At 43.1% G+C, this 15,584-nt stretch overlaps 1 long non-coding RNA gene across 3 annotated transcripts in view; it reads left to right on the plus strand.

Annotated features, from left to right (window-relative positions):
• LOC146402811 (uncharacterized) overlaps positions 1-15,153 on the plus strand; it is an 88,071-nt gene extending 72,918 nt beyond the window's left edge. For 2 of the 3 annotated variants that reach the window (XR_014807881.1, XR_014807880.1), the window contains one exon: positions 7,007-9,413. This is a non-coding gene — a long non-coding RNA (uncharacterized LOC146402811). Of the gene's footprint in view, positions 1-7,006; positions 9,414-10,983 lie in introns of those variants that run through there. The other variant, XR_014807882.1, reaches the window with a different exon arrangement.
• The last annotated feature ends 431 nt before the right edge of the window (positions 15,154-15,584 follow it).

Here is a 15,584-nt window from a genome sequence, read left to right on the forward strand (position 1 = left end):
CCGGAAGCCCATATTTTTTTTTTTTGTATGTGTGGTAAAATATGCATAAGATAAAATTTGCCATTATAGTCATTTTTAAATGTACAGTTCAGTGGCATTCAGTACATTCACACTGTTGTGCAACCATCCCCACTACTATCCATTTCCAGAGCTTTCCCTATTATTCCAAACTCACACTCTGAACGCATTAACTCCTCATCTTCTCCTCCTCCCCTCCCCAGCCCCTGGAAACCACATTCTACTTTCTATCTATGAACTTGATTCTTCTAGGTGTCTCATGTCAGTGGAATTTTTTTGCAGTTTATTTCACTTAGCATATTGTTTTCAAGGTTCAACCACATCACAGCATGCATCAGAATTTCCTTCTTTTTACAGCTTAATAATATTCTATTTAAAATATAGATCACATCTGGAGTTCTCGTTGTGGCGCAGTGGTTAATGAATCCGACTGGGAACCATGAGGTTGCGGGTTCGATCCCTGGCCTTGCTCAGTGGGTTAAGGATCCGGTGTTGCCGTGAGCTGTGGTGTAGGTTGCAGACGCGGCTCGGATCCCGTGTTGCTGTGGCTCTGGCGTAGGCCGGTGGCTACGGCTCTGATTAGACCCCTAGCCTGGGAATCTCCATATGCCATGGGAGCGGCCTAAGAAATAGCAAAAAGACAAAAAAAAATATATAGATCACATCTTGTTCATCCACTCATCTGTTGATGGTGGAAGCCCATATTTTTTTGCAGAGAGGACGCATGAAGGACTATAATGTGGGATGGCAGGTGAGCTTGGTCACCCCTTGTGTTCCTCCTGATGGGTAAGAGCCACAAAGCTGAGTCTCCCACAGATTTGTGGTGCTCATTAAAGGACAGGGACTTCTGAACCACGAGAGGAAGCCCCTACATTTTGGGTATGGAATTACTTTTTTTAAAAATATTTTTTATAATTATTTTAATTTTTTTCATTATGGCTTGTTTACAGTGTTCTGTCAATTTTCTACTGTATAGCAAGGTGACCCAGTCACACATACATGCATACATTCTTTTCTCTCACATTATCATGCTCCATCATAAATGACTAGATATAGTTCCCAGTGCTATACAGCAGAATTACTCTTTTTTTTCTCCAGTACTACAATGAAAGCTGGTGATAGGATTTAGTGAACACTGTGAGGATGAGTTATGTACCTTATGGTTCATAAATAATTAAAAAATGGACTCTATATCTCCAAACATTATTGATATCAATTCTTTATCAAATAGGTGACTTCAGGCTAAACACTAAAACCAGAAAAGCAAAACTTGAAATAAAAACAACAATGACTACAGTCTGGAACAATAGAGACATCACCTTGCCAGTGAGCCTGAGGGGATTCCCACCCAGCGCTGGCAGAACCCGGGGACTTGCTGGCTGGTTGGATACCATCCGGTCCCCTGAGAGGGCCCTCATGTTCCCTCAGCCATGGAACTGCCTCTTTTACCTTCTCTCATTCTGTCTTGTTTCCTCTTGTTTGTTCTGTTTTTCACCCAAGAATGTACCCAGGAATGCTTATTTAAAGGTACATATAACTGTTTTCCTTCTGATTTGACCTTGTACCCCCAGGTAGCGTTTGTTTCTTCTTGGATGTATTTGATGCAATTTAGGGCACTAAGGATGCTTCTTGAGACAATTAAGTGAGCATCCTCCCACCTACTGTCCTTGGGCCCCCCTCTTCTCTCCACCAGCCACTAAGGGCCTGATAGAACACACTAGGGGAGCTACCTGCCTCTCAGGAGAGGTATTTCCCCACTGCTTTCCTCCCTAGAGGCAGGACAAGCTGGGGGACATCTGTCTGATTCCCTGCTTTGGATCAGTGGGTTGTGGGAAAAAGCATCATTTGATTGTTAATGGCAAGATGTGGAAGAAAAGCAGAAGACTAATGAATTCCTGAGGTGTGGGTGTTTGGGACTTGAGATGCTTTGAGGATCCATCTTTTTGGGAACTGGGAGAGATCCTGGGACCACTATGACAACCAGCAAAGGTGGGATTTGGAGGAGAGGAGAAATCCCCAGCTAGAACTCTGAATGAAAATGTTGGAGTCTAGGGTGCCATTAAGACAGTATTGGACTCCAGTTCCATGGGGTTTCTACAGGCTTCTGTGGGCTGTCTGGGGCCCCAACCACCACGCACAACATGGTTTCTATGAGAAAATGCATTTTGAGTACCAGAAAAATGACATACACTCAAACTTTTGGAGCAGAGCCTGCTCTTAAGTTGGAGACTGCTTGAATACCACATTCACAGCTAAATTATATGGATAGGCCTATTTTTAAGACATATGCCTATTTCCAAGACACTTAGCTTACGTAACAATGGGAATTGGAAGAAAGAATTGGTAGAAGTGCTCTTGGTGAGGAAAGGGGAAGATGTGAATATTCACTGTCTAAAATGCATTTCATTCTATATACAAGGGGAGTAGAAGACACAGAATACCTAAAATATTTCAAGGTTTGTATAGTTTGAATTTGAATTCTACAGTAACAAAGAAGATTGAATTAAATGAAGAGGTTAAGGTATGACCAAGGTCTGCACTCTATAGGATTTGCCCAAGTCATGAAGTACCCTTAGTCTCTTGTCTCCCATTGGGCTTCCAGGAAGATGCATGATGGAACACTCAGCGTCAGATCTAATTTTTGTTGCCCCAGATGGGCCTAACCTGCAGAAGCCAGGAATAGCTTTGCATAGGACCCTGTCTTAGTGCCAGTTTTCCAGAGACATGTGCTGCTCAAGGTCAATATCCATACCCATTGATCACCAACTCAGTGTTAAAAACCCTGGCTACTCTGAGTCTTAAAATGAACTAACTAGATTCAGTTCATTTTACCTTACTTCAGATAACTCAGTTCAACTCAGTAATTCATGGAGTTAAATGAACTCATTTCAGTTTAGCTACTTGAAATCAACAACTCAAATCAGCTCAGATGAGAACAGCATTCAACATCCCAAGCATTGGTTAAACCACTTTAGTTGGCTGGTGGAATGTTCTTAACTATGGAAAGTCACGAAGATGGTTCAGTTGGCCTTTGGGTTGGCAGAGAGATGTGGGATGAATTGTCTCCTCCTCTCCAACTGTGTGTATTTTATTCATAGACTGCCCTTGTATCCTCTACAAAAATAACCAATGTAAATGCTGTTGTTTTTCAATTGTGAATTTAAGAAGCAGAGTTTTAGTTCTGATTCATGCCTCCTGTTTGGAAGAGTGGATGGTGTCTCATGACACCAAGAAAGATATGGAGAAAAAGTGGGCAGGACCAGTACCTGAATTCTTGGGGAAAGCTGGCTCTTCTCCACTGTGTGATCACCATGGCATCTACACCCATTCCTTTGCCTTCAAGTGGAGGTGGCCTCTATATCTGGAAAGGAAAGACATGCAGTGTACAGCTTCTCCGTGCCTGGCATGTTCATTGATACAGGCCTGTTTCCCATAGGAAGAGCTACTCAAGTCTAGAAAGATGGATCTATGTGTTGAGAGGGGCAGTGAGTCAAGGAGGGAGGGAGGTATGGATGCTTTCTTGTATCTTGATCATCACAGGGATGAAGAACTCCAGCAACATGGCAAGAACACTAGGCACTGGGTTAGGAGGCCTCAGTTCCGCTTTGTGCTCTGTAACAAACCAGCTGGGTGATCCTGTGCCATCACTTGCCTTGCGTGCAAGCCAGTTGCTAACTTGTCTTTTAACTCTATAATCTGAGCCAATAGTGGTAGCTATGAAGGAAAGATAAGCTGCCTACGTCTCTGGGCACAGTTTTGGCTGGCTCTAACATTGGATAGCTGGAGCTGGAGCAATTTTCAGCCTACATTTGTTTACTCTCCACCTTAATCCTGACCAAGCAGGATAATTTTCAGTCATCTAGCTCCATGAGCCAGTAGAATCTGAAATTGACAGTTTGGTTGTCAATAGATGTCACTGTTAAATTTTTTCCTTCAATACTAGCAGTCTCATCGCTGCCATCAGCACCATGAAGATACTATAAATATATGCCTGACTCTGTATTAATTACTTTTCATTCACTATCTCATTTAGTTTTCAAAATAGTTCCATAGGGAGGTAATCTCCCCATTTTTCAAATGAACAGGCTGGATTTCAGCCCACATCTACATGATTTTGATACTCAGTCCCATAAACCCTAATGATAAAACACCCAATAAGGGTTTTCTGTTGCCCTTTTCTATATTGCCATCTAGTTCTTTGGAAGGGACAGAATATTGTCTTGAAATCCAGCCTTGGGCTTCAAACTTGAAACTCCTGAGTTTTGTCTTGACTCTCTAGTAAGCTTTTGCCTAGACTGTGAGTGTGGATTCTGTTCCTTGCCTTCCAAGGTAGTAGATAGTTTCTGGCTCTAAACAAACTAAAGACCCCTGGCCAGGATGCTACTCCCACCTGAGTTTGATAACACTGGCCATCTGGGCCATCCTGCTGGATCTCCCCAACCTCTAAACTGAGGATCTCAGGGTCCATTGGAGCCAAGACTGACTTCATCACAAAGCTTTGGGGCTCTTCGTTGCTGACTTGAAGTCAACCCTATAGCTTTTGTAATTTCCTGAGCCCTCTCCTGGGCATCCTCCCTCACCTTCACCACCTGCCCTGCTGCCAAGCCCGCAGTACAAGTCCCATTTTAGTTCACTTGATTTTTGCAGAGCATGGTGATCAGCCCCAGACTGGACGATGACCCCAGGGGATCAAGTTAGCGTAGAATGTAGGGATTGCCCAACAGAGCTCTATAAATATACCTTTTGTTTTAATCTTGTGTTCCTTTCCACACCCACTTGCTTCTTTGCCCAGGGAGATCTCTTGAACTCAGAGCCACAGGGAGAGAGAACTTTTCATTGAGGTGGCCCAGTCTTGTTCTGCCTCTGCTCCTTGTAGAATTTGATTGTCTTCCATCTTATTTGTACTCCTTGCATCAGTTGCTGGCAGGCACACCTTTAAAGGAGTTTATCTTAAAATCCACTCTCTCCTGAGAAACAATCCTGTGAACTGAGATTTCTAGGGATGGGTGTGTAGGAGTTTGTGCATATGTGTATGTGTGTAATTAGTGGGATGGTTTCCACTAACTTGGGAGGTCAGAGCTTGCTAACATGGGTTGGGGATACTTAAATGCCCCCTAGCCTTAAGTCTCATCAAACAGACAAACTTCTGCTTGCTATACCACTATTGAATTAACTGGCAGTAATGTTGATATTGTGAAGGGGAGCCAGGGCTTATTAGTGAGTTAAAAATGGGTTACAGCACCATGAGTTTAGATCTTATTTGTCTAACTTAATGACTAACTATAACATATTTTTGGGGGCTAAGACTCTAAAGATCCCTAACAATGCAAATATCATCCTGTGGAAATATCAGTTAACAACAATTAACCATTCACATTCTCGTATAAATTAACTCGCAGATGACTCAATTACCAAGTTCAAGGTCTTTCCATATCTGCAATAACTAATAGATGATCCATTCATTTACTCCATGATTTACTCATCTGAGAATATTTTTCTTATGCTCCCACTGTGTACTCTGTCCTATACAGGGAGACCAAGAGAAGGAGAAAACCTGGTCACTGAGGGAAGTTTTTAGGGACCTAGAATTCCCAGCAGGAAGCAATGATACAGATAAATTATAGTGAGGAGCTAGATGGTGTTATAGACAGCTGCAAATGGTTGAAGCAGGTTTATATGGGGCTGAGATTAGCTCTGAGGAAGAGCTGAGGTCTGCACTGAAGTTTTACTCTTGGAATTGTCCATATAATGTGATGTGATTCAAGTCAGAATGAATAGTATAAATACTGCAGAAGGTGAAAATGGATGGACTGCAGAACCTAGAAAAAGCAGAAGGCTTTCATTAAACCTAAGGATTATGCAATGGTAAAGCATAGAGAAATTCCTTGCTCTTTATTCCCTGTCTATCTGCCTGATTTTATTCTCTCATTAACACTGTCTCTGTCTGGTGTGAATTTCTATCTCCCACCCAATTCCTGCCATCAACTTTACAGGTAGGCATGATGTTCAGCTTACGCATAGTAGGTGGCTAATACGTATATTGAATCAATGAATAAATGAATCATAAATAGGTCATCTTGAGCATATTTGCTAAACCAGATTTATTTTAAGTTCTTGGTTTTGATTCTTCTGAACTAAGATGGTTTATTCCAAACCTGAAACTGGACAGGAAAGGATATTCTCACAACAGATGCTACCTCCCAATCGCTGGTCAGTGTCCCTAGTCTCTCTCTGTCCCTCACCAGTGTTCACATAGCCTTGCTCAAATTCAGCCAGACACACCAGTTCTTTATTTTGCCATTGATGTGGTTAGATGCTGTGGAACAATCAAGCCAAAAAAAAAAAAAAAGTCACCCTTGCCTTCCAAGAACTTAAAATTGGTCATTAGTTTTATATGATAAGCAGCCAGGATTTTTCCAGGAAGAAAGAAATTTTAGATCCAGGCTATGATAATATGTCACTAAAAGTGCATGTGATTCTGATTTCTTTGCTAAACATCAATGCTGTGGCTGCTCATTAGGTTATACCTTTCAGAAGGTAAAACAGCTGAGAAAGAGGAGTGTATATTCCTGACTGATGCGTAATACTCTTTGGCTATGGATCTCTCCACTCAGCCAAAGGTCAGGCTGAGGATGCCCTTCCCCCTCACCCCCTCACTACAACACAGACACCATATCTCCTAGAGGAATGTGATGACTCAGGGTCCCCTTGGAATTCCGTGGGCCCAGACGCGTCACCATATCTAAAAACTTCGGATGTGATTGAATGTACAGCCCCTCAGCTTCTACAAAAGGGCCCCATCAGAGGGCCTCAGCCTCCAGAGGGCAGTTTCCTTTCATGGAGATCCCCCTGGGGTCCACCCACACCCTGGGTTGGGAGACCTGCTCCTCAGCTCAGTTCCCAGCCCGAATGAGGAATCTGGAACTAAGACCCAGGCTAAGATGCTTTTATAATCCATTCTTTCCTCTTTCTCTTTTTTTCCATCTAGGAAGGCAGAATATTTAGACTTCTGCCCAACTCGCAACTAGTTGGCCTTCAAACCTGCACTGTCATTGCCCTGGTCTTTTCCCAAAGGGAAGGTGCTGGACTGACCATCACGATGGCGCCTAGAGAGGATGGACAACTGCTTCCTGCACACCATGATGATAAGTGTGTGAATCCTCCTGTCTACACTAGCTGGGTGATTATAACGATAATAATTCAGACAGCTTTGGACTTTGCAATGATTTTATAATCCAGCAAGTGTCCAGCAGGACAGAATTGGAGGTAGCAAGGTTCATACTGGAGAAATAATGAATAAAATCAGACATAGCCCAGGAGGCCAGGGCGGGGTCCCACTAGTGTTTGGATGGAAGATGTCCAAGTGACATCTGTCCCAAGCTGGGACAGCTTCCAGGACTGGATCTGCATGGAATCCAAACCAGGAGAGTCAAGGAGAAAAAGGGGTGAGTGGACATAATTCTCATGGATGGAGTCTTGACAGGAGAGCCCTTCCTAGTCATTCTATAGGGCTGATAAGATGCAGACACATTTTATGAAGCCCTGTTCCCAAGGTGAGGTATCTCTCTTCTGGGATAGATCCCAGCTTCCCCTTTCCCCAGGGAGTGAGAGCACAGATGGAACTACGCTTGGGATGTAGGGTTTAGGACCAGGACTGTGTCAGTACCACCCCCTACTGCTTCCTGCGCCAGGTGAGGCCCTAGCCCATGCTCTGTGTTGTCACCATCTATACTTGCTTCTCAGCAAACCTGGCCCACCCCGCCTCCATTTGCCTCCTCCTCATCCTCTTGTATTTCTCCATCCACAATGCAGGACAGCATCACAGGGGCTTAGATTAAGGGATGATTATTTCATAGATGACTCTGGCTCTCTCAATGTGCTTAGTATTTGCCTCCTTTTGTATTTTTCAGCTGGAGGTCTTGGGGCTGGCCCACAGTAGGTCCTCTGTCATGTTTGTTAATTGATGGTTTGATGTTTCCTTTTTTACTTATTTTTTTGGTCACACTCATGGCATATGGAAATTCCTGGGCCCAGGATTGAATCCGAGTGGCAGCTGCAACCTACACCATGACTGCAGTAGTGCTGAATCCTTAACCCACTGTACTGGGCTAGGGATTGAATCTGCACCTCTGTAGGGACCACAGCCATTGTAGTCAGATCCTTAATTCACTGTGCCACAGTGGGAACTCCAATTGTTCCTTATTTTCCACACCACTCACATAACTCCCCCCCAGTTCACTAATTTCTCATGGCAGTTGGGACTGAGGTGGGGCTAAATTAATTGACTTTTTTTTTGTCCTTTATTAGAAGTCTGCTTGAGTGTGGATTTTTCAAGCTGCCTTTTTGGTTGGCCCGAGCTGACTCCAGTACATCAGATATGCCAATAGTGCCTTTGACCCTCCTGGGTATAAAACTGGTTTTATTGTGTTTGTAATTTCTGTTGGGTCATTCTTAAGTTAGTAACAAATTTGAAGACAGCCAGGCATGGGCTGGGAATATTGGGATGAGGAAGACCTCGTGCGAGAAAGATCCAAAGCTACCAATTGAGGAATGAGAACAGAGGCCTGGAGGGACCGATCTGCCCCATAGGAAGTTCCAGAAGGAGATCCAGGCTGATGAGTAAAGTGCAGTGTCCCACTGGTACAACAATCACAGGCCACACTTCAGAATTAGGGGCTGGATCAGCAATGGAGTACCGAGATAGGTAACACTCATGAATGCAGGTGCAAAGTATATCTCAAGGCCCTGGGACAGCTGATAGCTGCGGACCCACTCTCTGGTATCTAGAAGGAAATGCCAAGAGCTAAGAAGCACCACATCTGAGGAGGGACTGGGATGCTTTCTTCCTCTCTTCCTTCATCAAATAATTAATGAACATGTCTGTAACTGCTGGGTCCTGGGACAATTTGGTGCATGAACAGACACTCTTTCATGGTGCTTGGAGGGGAACAGAGTAGAACTAATAACCAAATGCATGAAATAATTACACATTGTGAAAAGATCTGTCTAGGAAATAGCACTGAGAGAGTAAATAATTGGTAGTAGGGGTGATTAAAGAACCATGTACAGCATAGCGAACAAAGCTTAGTGTGAAAGACAAGGAAAGCCAAGACTTGAAGCATGAGATGGAGCTGGCCAGCTTCAGAACATAGAGGAGAGAAACCCGATAAAGAGAACAGCGTATGCCAAGGTTCTGAGTCAGAAAAGCTATGGCTTGTTGTAGGAAGTAAAGGGGATCAGGATGGTGGGAGAATGGGCAAGGGAGAGAGAATGGGTTACTGAAGCTGACATACCTAAGGGAGCTGTATCTGGCAGTTAGCTTTTGGAAACAAACAACAACGACACTTGTAAAACAATAATGATGTAGAACAATAAAGATTTATTATTTCTGATGATTCTATGGCGTTCTTCTTGTCTGGACATGTAACTGGGGCTGGATGGTCTAGAATGGCCTCATTTACATATCTAGGGCCTCAGCCAAGGTGGCAAAGGGTGGGGGGGGCACCTGGGCCACCCTTTCCAAGATGCCTCTCATCCTTCTATAGGAAGCCTGGGCTTGTTCTCATGGAGCATGTAGAACTCCTAGCAAGAGAAAGCAAGCTCCACTGAGCAAGAATTTTCCAAGACTGTGCTTGCATTTATTGTTGCTGATATTCCATTGGCCAAAGTAAGTCACACAGCCAAATCCTATAGCAGAGGCCAGAAAAATCCATCTCTTGATGGCAAGTAATGAACAGTATGGAATTGTTTTAATATAATCCCAGGAATGAAAGCAGAAACTTTGTTTGTTAATTGGGTACAAGGTTCAAGTTGGGGTTCATTCAGTTATTCCTTCCTTCCTTTCTACCTTTTCTTAAATAAAAAAAATTATCTGCTGTGTGACAGTCTCTATCCCAGATCTGGTGAGCAAGCATGGACTGTGCAATCAGGTAGTTCATATTATAATGCAATAGGTTCATAAACAGCCACATGCAGTGCAAAAGCTCACAGTGCACAGTGGCCATATCAAATAGTGGAACATCTTTGTATCAGGGATGCACCAAGGTGTAATGATGAGAGACAGAAGAGGAAACCTGACTTTAAAAGGGGGCCCTGGAAGGAGGCTTTCCTGAGTGTGATGATGCCTGAACTGAGTCCTGTAAAATAAGGAAGTGAGGAAGCATTCATGGAACAGGAGGGGAGCAAAGCAGACATCTGAGGCCAGTGATGACTGGCTGCTGAGCCAGAACATGTGAACCTTCAGCTTCAGCTCATCCTACCTTGGTCCTGAGCACCTCCAGGATGCACAGTGGCAATGGTGGCAAAATCAAGGGACCCTAGCAGTGCAGATGAGTTGGAACAGGGCTGGGTTGAACAGTGATGGCAGACAGTCCTGGTATCTACATCTGCACCCCATGCCCAAGGCTCTCTCATCAGACCTTGGACACCTGAGTCACAGAGTCAGTGCAGGTGGGATGGCCTTAGCAGAGGCCCAGGACCTCTTTTCTAGAAATAGTTTCCCAATTCCCCAATACAGACTTTGTCCTGAAGGGACACCAGGGTGTGAGTGTATCATTCTCTGCACTCTACATGTATGGAAGGTGGGGGCTGGGTGGGGGCTGAGAAAAAGAAAGCTTCGCAAGAAATGTGTATATTTATCCTGGCCTTGCCTTGAGAAAACCCAGCCACCGATCCATCAAAAATGAATTTGAGTTTGGATAACATTAGCGTTTAAGGCGATGCTCTTCTCTTGTATTGATTCTCTGTGGGTTGAAATGGAAACAATTTTAGAAATGTAGTCTTAGGTTTCCTTAATCTGTGTGGCTCAGGGAGGAAAAGGCTGTTGTCACTCGTGCTAATAACCACAAGGAACACAGTTCTAAAGTGCTTAGCTGGAAAATGAATTCCAGAAGCCAGCCTTGGCCATGCCTCCAGGGAAGTTGTTTCCTAAAAATTCAGCTTTTTTTTTTTTTTTTTTCCTTTAAGGGAGTTGCCTCAAGTACAGGACCACTTGGGAAATAAAACCTAACATGCAGAATGGATGATTCCCGGGAAGGGAAGAGTGGACATGGGGTGGGGTCCTCATGTCATTGCTCAGGTGAGGGGATGTGGCTTGTGCTGTTGACTTTGGAAGCCCAAGGGAGGCTGCTGCTTCCCACCATCCAAAATATATATTTGCTTGGAGTTCCATTATGAGATGCTTCTCTTTTAGATTAAGGCACTGAAGATACTTGTTCAGATATGTATGATGCTTGACTGTCTTAGCAGGAGGTGTGTTTCATGTTAGCACTGGTCACATATTCAGGGTCCTGAGGTGAGGGACAAGATGGGTGGAGGGTGGAGAGCAGAGAAAGGAGACAGGTTTGTTGCATGGGGCACTTCCCTGAGAAGAGAGAGCAGTGTGGAGCCAGCGAGGAACAGCGAGAAGAACTGGGTTGACTCACGGCAGTGAGGTTAGCTGCCCCCTAAAGGGTGCTCTGGTCCTGCTGAAGAAGCCTTATCTGTTTGTAATTTGGGCTGAGCTTCCCAGAGGCCCAAAATTTGAAGGCTTTTGTCCTAATCCTTTGATGGTAGGGGAGGTAGGGAGGTCAAAATTAGAGAAAGGATAGAAATCAACAGCTCTCATCCCTCAGAACTTGCCTTTTTGCCTCTGGCAACTAGTAGAGCCCTTGTGGGTATTTGCATAATATGGGCTCTATTTGCATAAAGTGTTGGCACAGTTTGCAGTGTCCTCTGGAGGAGCAATCTGTCCTGTGGCCTTTTCTCTGTTTGTCACCTGAGGTTTGTCACTTCACACCTTTCTTTCTTCTTGCCTCCCACTCATCTTGACCCAGATCTGGGGGGCCAGATCGTGGTAGGAGGTTGGAGGGTGATGACGGATGGGTGGACCTGTCTTTCAGGCCACTGAAAAGAGTCTAAAGCCCATGTCTCTCAGGTAGTGGCCTTCCTTTTCCTCTTCCCAGGCAGCCATGTGCCTCCAGTATAACACCTGAGTTTTACCATAAGTAATTTGCTTCTATGGATATGATCCATGTCTCCATCATCAGCCTTCATGTGGACTCAGACCTCAAGCTGTGGATGGGGTGGCCTCCCTGAATGATTATCAGCTGGCTGGACCTCTGGTGATTGGGCCTTCCCTGTTGCACTGTTCACTCTTTAAGGAAGAAGATACTCAGTTCACATCAAGAGTTGGGATTTATATTGGTGGGGCCACCAAAGGTATGGACTGAGCCTCCTAGGACAGAAACTCCAGAGGGCCAGGCTGAGGCTGTGATGCTCCATGTCTGGGAAGGCTGGGACTGTTGCCCAGGTTACCTTGGTTCTCCCTGAGAAGTAGGAGCTCATAATCTTCTGTTCCTTCCATTAATGACCAACCACCTCCTCTATCACTCTGTCTGGTTTTACAGTTTATGTTTACTTGTGCTTCTACTGGTTTGAGCAAAGTCAAGGTTTAAGGCCTTAACAGGTGGGCTGCTTTTGGTATGATTTCTGTGGTCCCATTATCCATTGGCCCACTTTTTTCGTATAAAAATTTCCAGCAGAGAAAATATGACATATTCAGATAATTACCACTGAGCTTATTTGGCCACGATTTGGGTGCCCACTCCTTCAAAGGCTGGTGACCAACATGGGGATTGTCTTTCCCTGAGTTAAGTGCTCATCACCTCAGATCTGACCCAATTCAACCAGCTGTGGCAGACGGTTGGAGGGGAAAAGGGTTATGTTGTTACAGAGACCCATGTAGGAAGAGCCCTTGGAAGTCTTCTGATAGCTTATCCATTTGTCCAACCAGCTCAGGGCTTCCAATATCTAGAGCAATACCTAGCAACTCAATCCCCAACAACTATTTGTGGAATAAATAAATGTATACTACCTAGTTTTTCATGAAAATATTTCCTTTTCACTGACCTAGATTATAAGCATATTTAGCCTTGGAACCCTACCTAAGAATCTAAACACTTAAGGATCAGGTATGCAGCTGGAGATTATTAAATGCTTATACTGCTTGGTAACATAGCAGAGATTTTAAAGGGTATGGCTCACCAGCCCTCCTCATGGGGACTTTGGAGGATTTTAGCTCAGTTTTTCCAGTAGGAAATAATTAGACCTTTGAATGAGGAGGCTGAGCAGGTGGGATAGGGGCCTGAGGAAATAAAAAAAGGTCTTATTCTATGGTCTCATGGGCAGACCATGGACTCATTTGACTATAAAGAGAATGACCCTCTTAAACCTCATTAACTCAACTCCACTAATTTAGAGTAAGCAATCACTCAGACCCTCTGAACTGAATTTTGCTTTCACACTTTGAAAAATGTATCTGCAAAGTCAGTGAGCAGTGTGAGGAAAAGCAGGAAGTAGGGATGGGGGCAGGATCCAGGTGACTGCTGACTTCTAGGCATAGGCCCAGTGTCAATGCTCAGGAAACTTTCCCTGAATTCTTGTTCCATAGATACTCAGGGCCTTCTGTCTGCTACCCTCCATCATGGCCCTTAGCCCAATGCAAAAGTCTAGGAATCCCTTGAGGACAATGACCCTGGTGCCTTTTATGTGTATCCCCAGGTCAGAGACTGCCAAAATAAGTGTTTTTTTTCCCCCGAATAAATAAAGCAAATCTTCCACAGAACAGTCTTTACGTAAAAATGAATCCTGTATTCATTTCAAATAGGTGTTATCTTAGAAGTAGGGTTTTATAGATTTTTTTTAGCCAAGTCCTGGACAAATTGGTCTCCCAGCCCTAGTATTACCACTGTAGAGTCAATGTTGTAAAGGCAACATGATTTTAAATAAAAGTCAAGAGATTTTGAGTAGTTAACCTATTGGTAATTAGAAGTTTAATGTTATGTTTCACTTAATGACAAATGTGCCTATTTCCTCCTTCACTCTGGGATCCCAGGCATGAGGAAGAAAGGAGTGAGTGAGTGAGTGGATGAATGAATGAATGTTTTATAGTTTCCTTCATTGCGCTTCAGGTCCTTTACCTCGTGCAGTGGCCATGTTTCCTTCTGGTGGGATTGGGTGCATAGAGGGAAGTTCTGATGGAATTTGGCAGCCTGAACAGGACTGGCTGGAGCCCAGTTAAAGGTAAGAGCATCTCTGATGGGTTTGTGGGAGAAGGTAAGCATGACATCTTACTCCTCTGCCATCTTGATCCTTCTCCCTCTGTGAGAGCATCTCTGGATGGGCAAACCTAAGGGCAAGGGTAGGTGGAAGGCTAGCTTTGCAGAAGAGACTCTTTTGGCGAGTGATGAGGAGCAATGATGCCCTGACAAAAAGCCTCAGGGGAGTTCTATAAAGGCCAGGAAGAGGGATCATGTGTCAGAAACTGAGGACATGGCCAGTAGATGGCATCCTGTAACAGAGGCAGGTTCCAGGGTCCTGGCCTTATACCCATGGTGCTGCTGTAGTTCAAGGCTAAGAAGCTCCTTAAAAGAAGCAACATAGAGATCCAGCTCTGGAAGGTTTGGAGGATAGGGAATGTTTTTTGGTGCAAAGAAAAAGACATGATTACATTATACATTAGGTACGGACTTTAAAATATTTATTATTTTCAAGAAATTAAAACAAGATGAAAATTTCAGAAGAGAATAAGAAACTATAAAATTATATGACAGATGTTATAAATTAGATACATAGAAATTGTAGGGAAAAACCTATGCCCTAAGTCAGGGACTTTATGAAATGATTTACCTGAAGATTAGATATAACTGAAAAGAGAATTATTTAACTGGAATATATGTCAGAAGAAGATATCCATAATGAAGCCTGGTCATATGAAAGGTAGAAAACAACCAAGAAAAATAGGGCAAGAGACATAAAAGAAACAATGATATGTTCTACCACATTTTTAACTAAAATTCCATAAATAGAGGAGAGAAAAATACTGTATTTTTAAAAAAAAATATAATATTTGAAAAAATAGTATCTGGGAAATTTCCAACAATGTTAAAAGACATTAAGCCAAGCCTTAAAAATGCTAAGCAAAAAAAATTCATAAGCAAAAATTTTAAATCTCATGTAACACATTACATTAAAATTTCAGAAAACCAAAGGCAAAAGAAACTTAAAAACAATCAAGAGTGGAAGGTTAATTACAACCAAAGTGCAATAATTAGACTGAAGAGTAACTTTATAATAGGAAAAAAGAAAGAAAGAAAATGGGCAAAAGACAATAGAAAGGGATTTTTAATCTGCTAAAAGAAAATAACTGCCAATCTAGAATTTTACACCTGAGAAAATGTCATTCAAGAATTAAGGTAAAATGAAGATTGTTTTAACAAACAAAAGGGAATTTGTTACCATCAGTCTTATACTAGATGAAAAGCTAAGGGCATTCCTCAGGGTGAAGGAAGATGAACTTAGATGGAAAAATGAAGATGCAAGAAAAAATAAAGCATTAAAACACAGAGTAAATATGTGACCAAATCTAAATTACTAGTGATTGAACAAAACAATGATAATATGGTCTTGTGGGGTTTAAAATTAATACAGAGTTAAAATAGATGAAAAGGGGGCATGAAACTTAGGAGAAGGATAAAAAAAAAGAGTACCCTAAGGTCTTTTTCCTACCCAGGAAATGGGTGAAGTTG

This window comes from Sus scrofa, chromosome 6 (assembly GCF_054392235.1).
Source record: "Sus scrofa isolate SSC_HxYL_T2T_F1_AM1 chromosome 6, Sscrofa_HxYL_maternal_Yorkshire_Landrace_v2.0, whole genome shotgun sequence".
NCBI lineage: Eukaryota > Metazoa > Chordata > Mammalia > Artiodactyla > Suidae > Sus > Sus scrofa.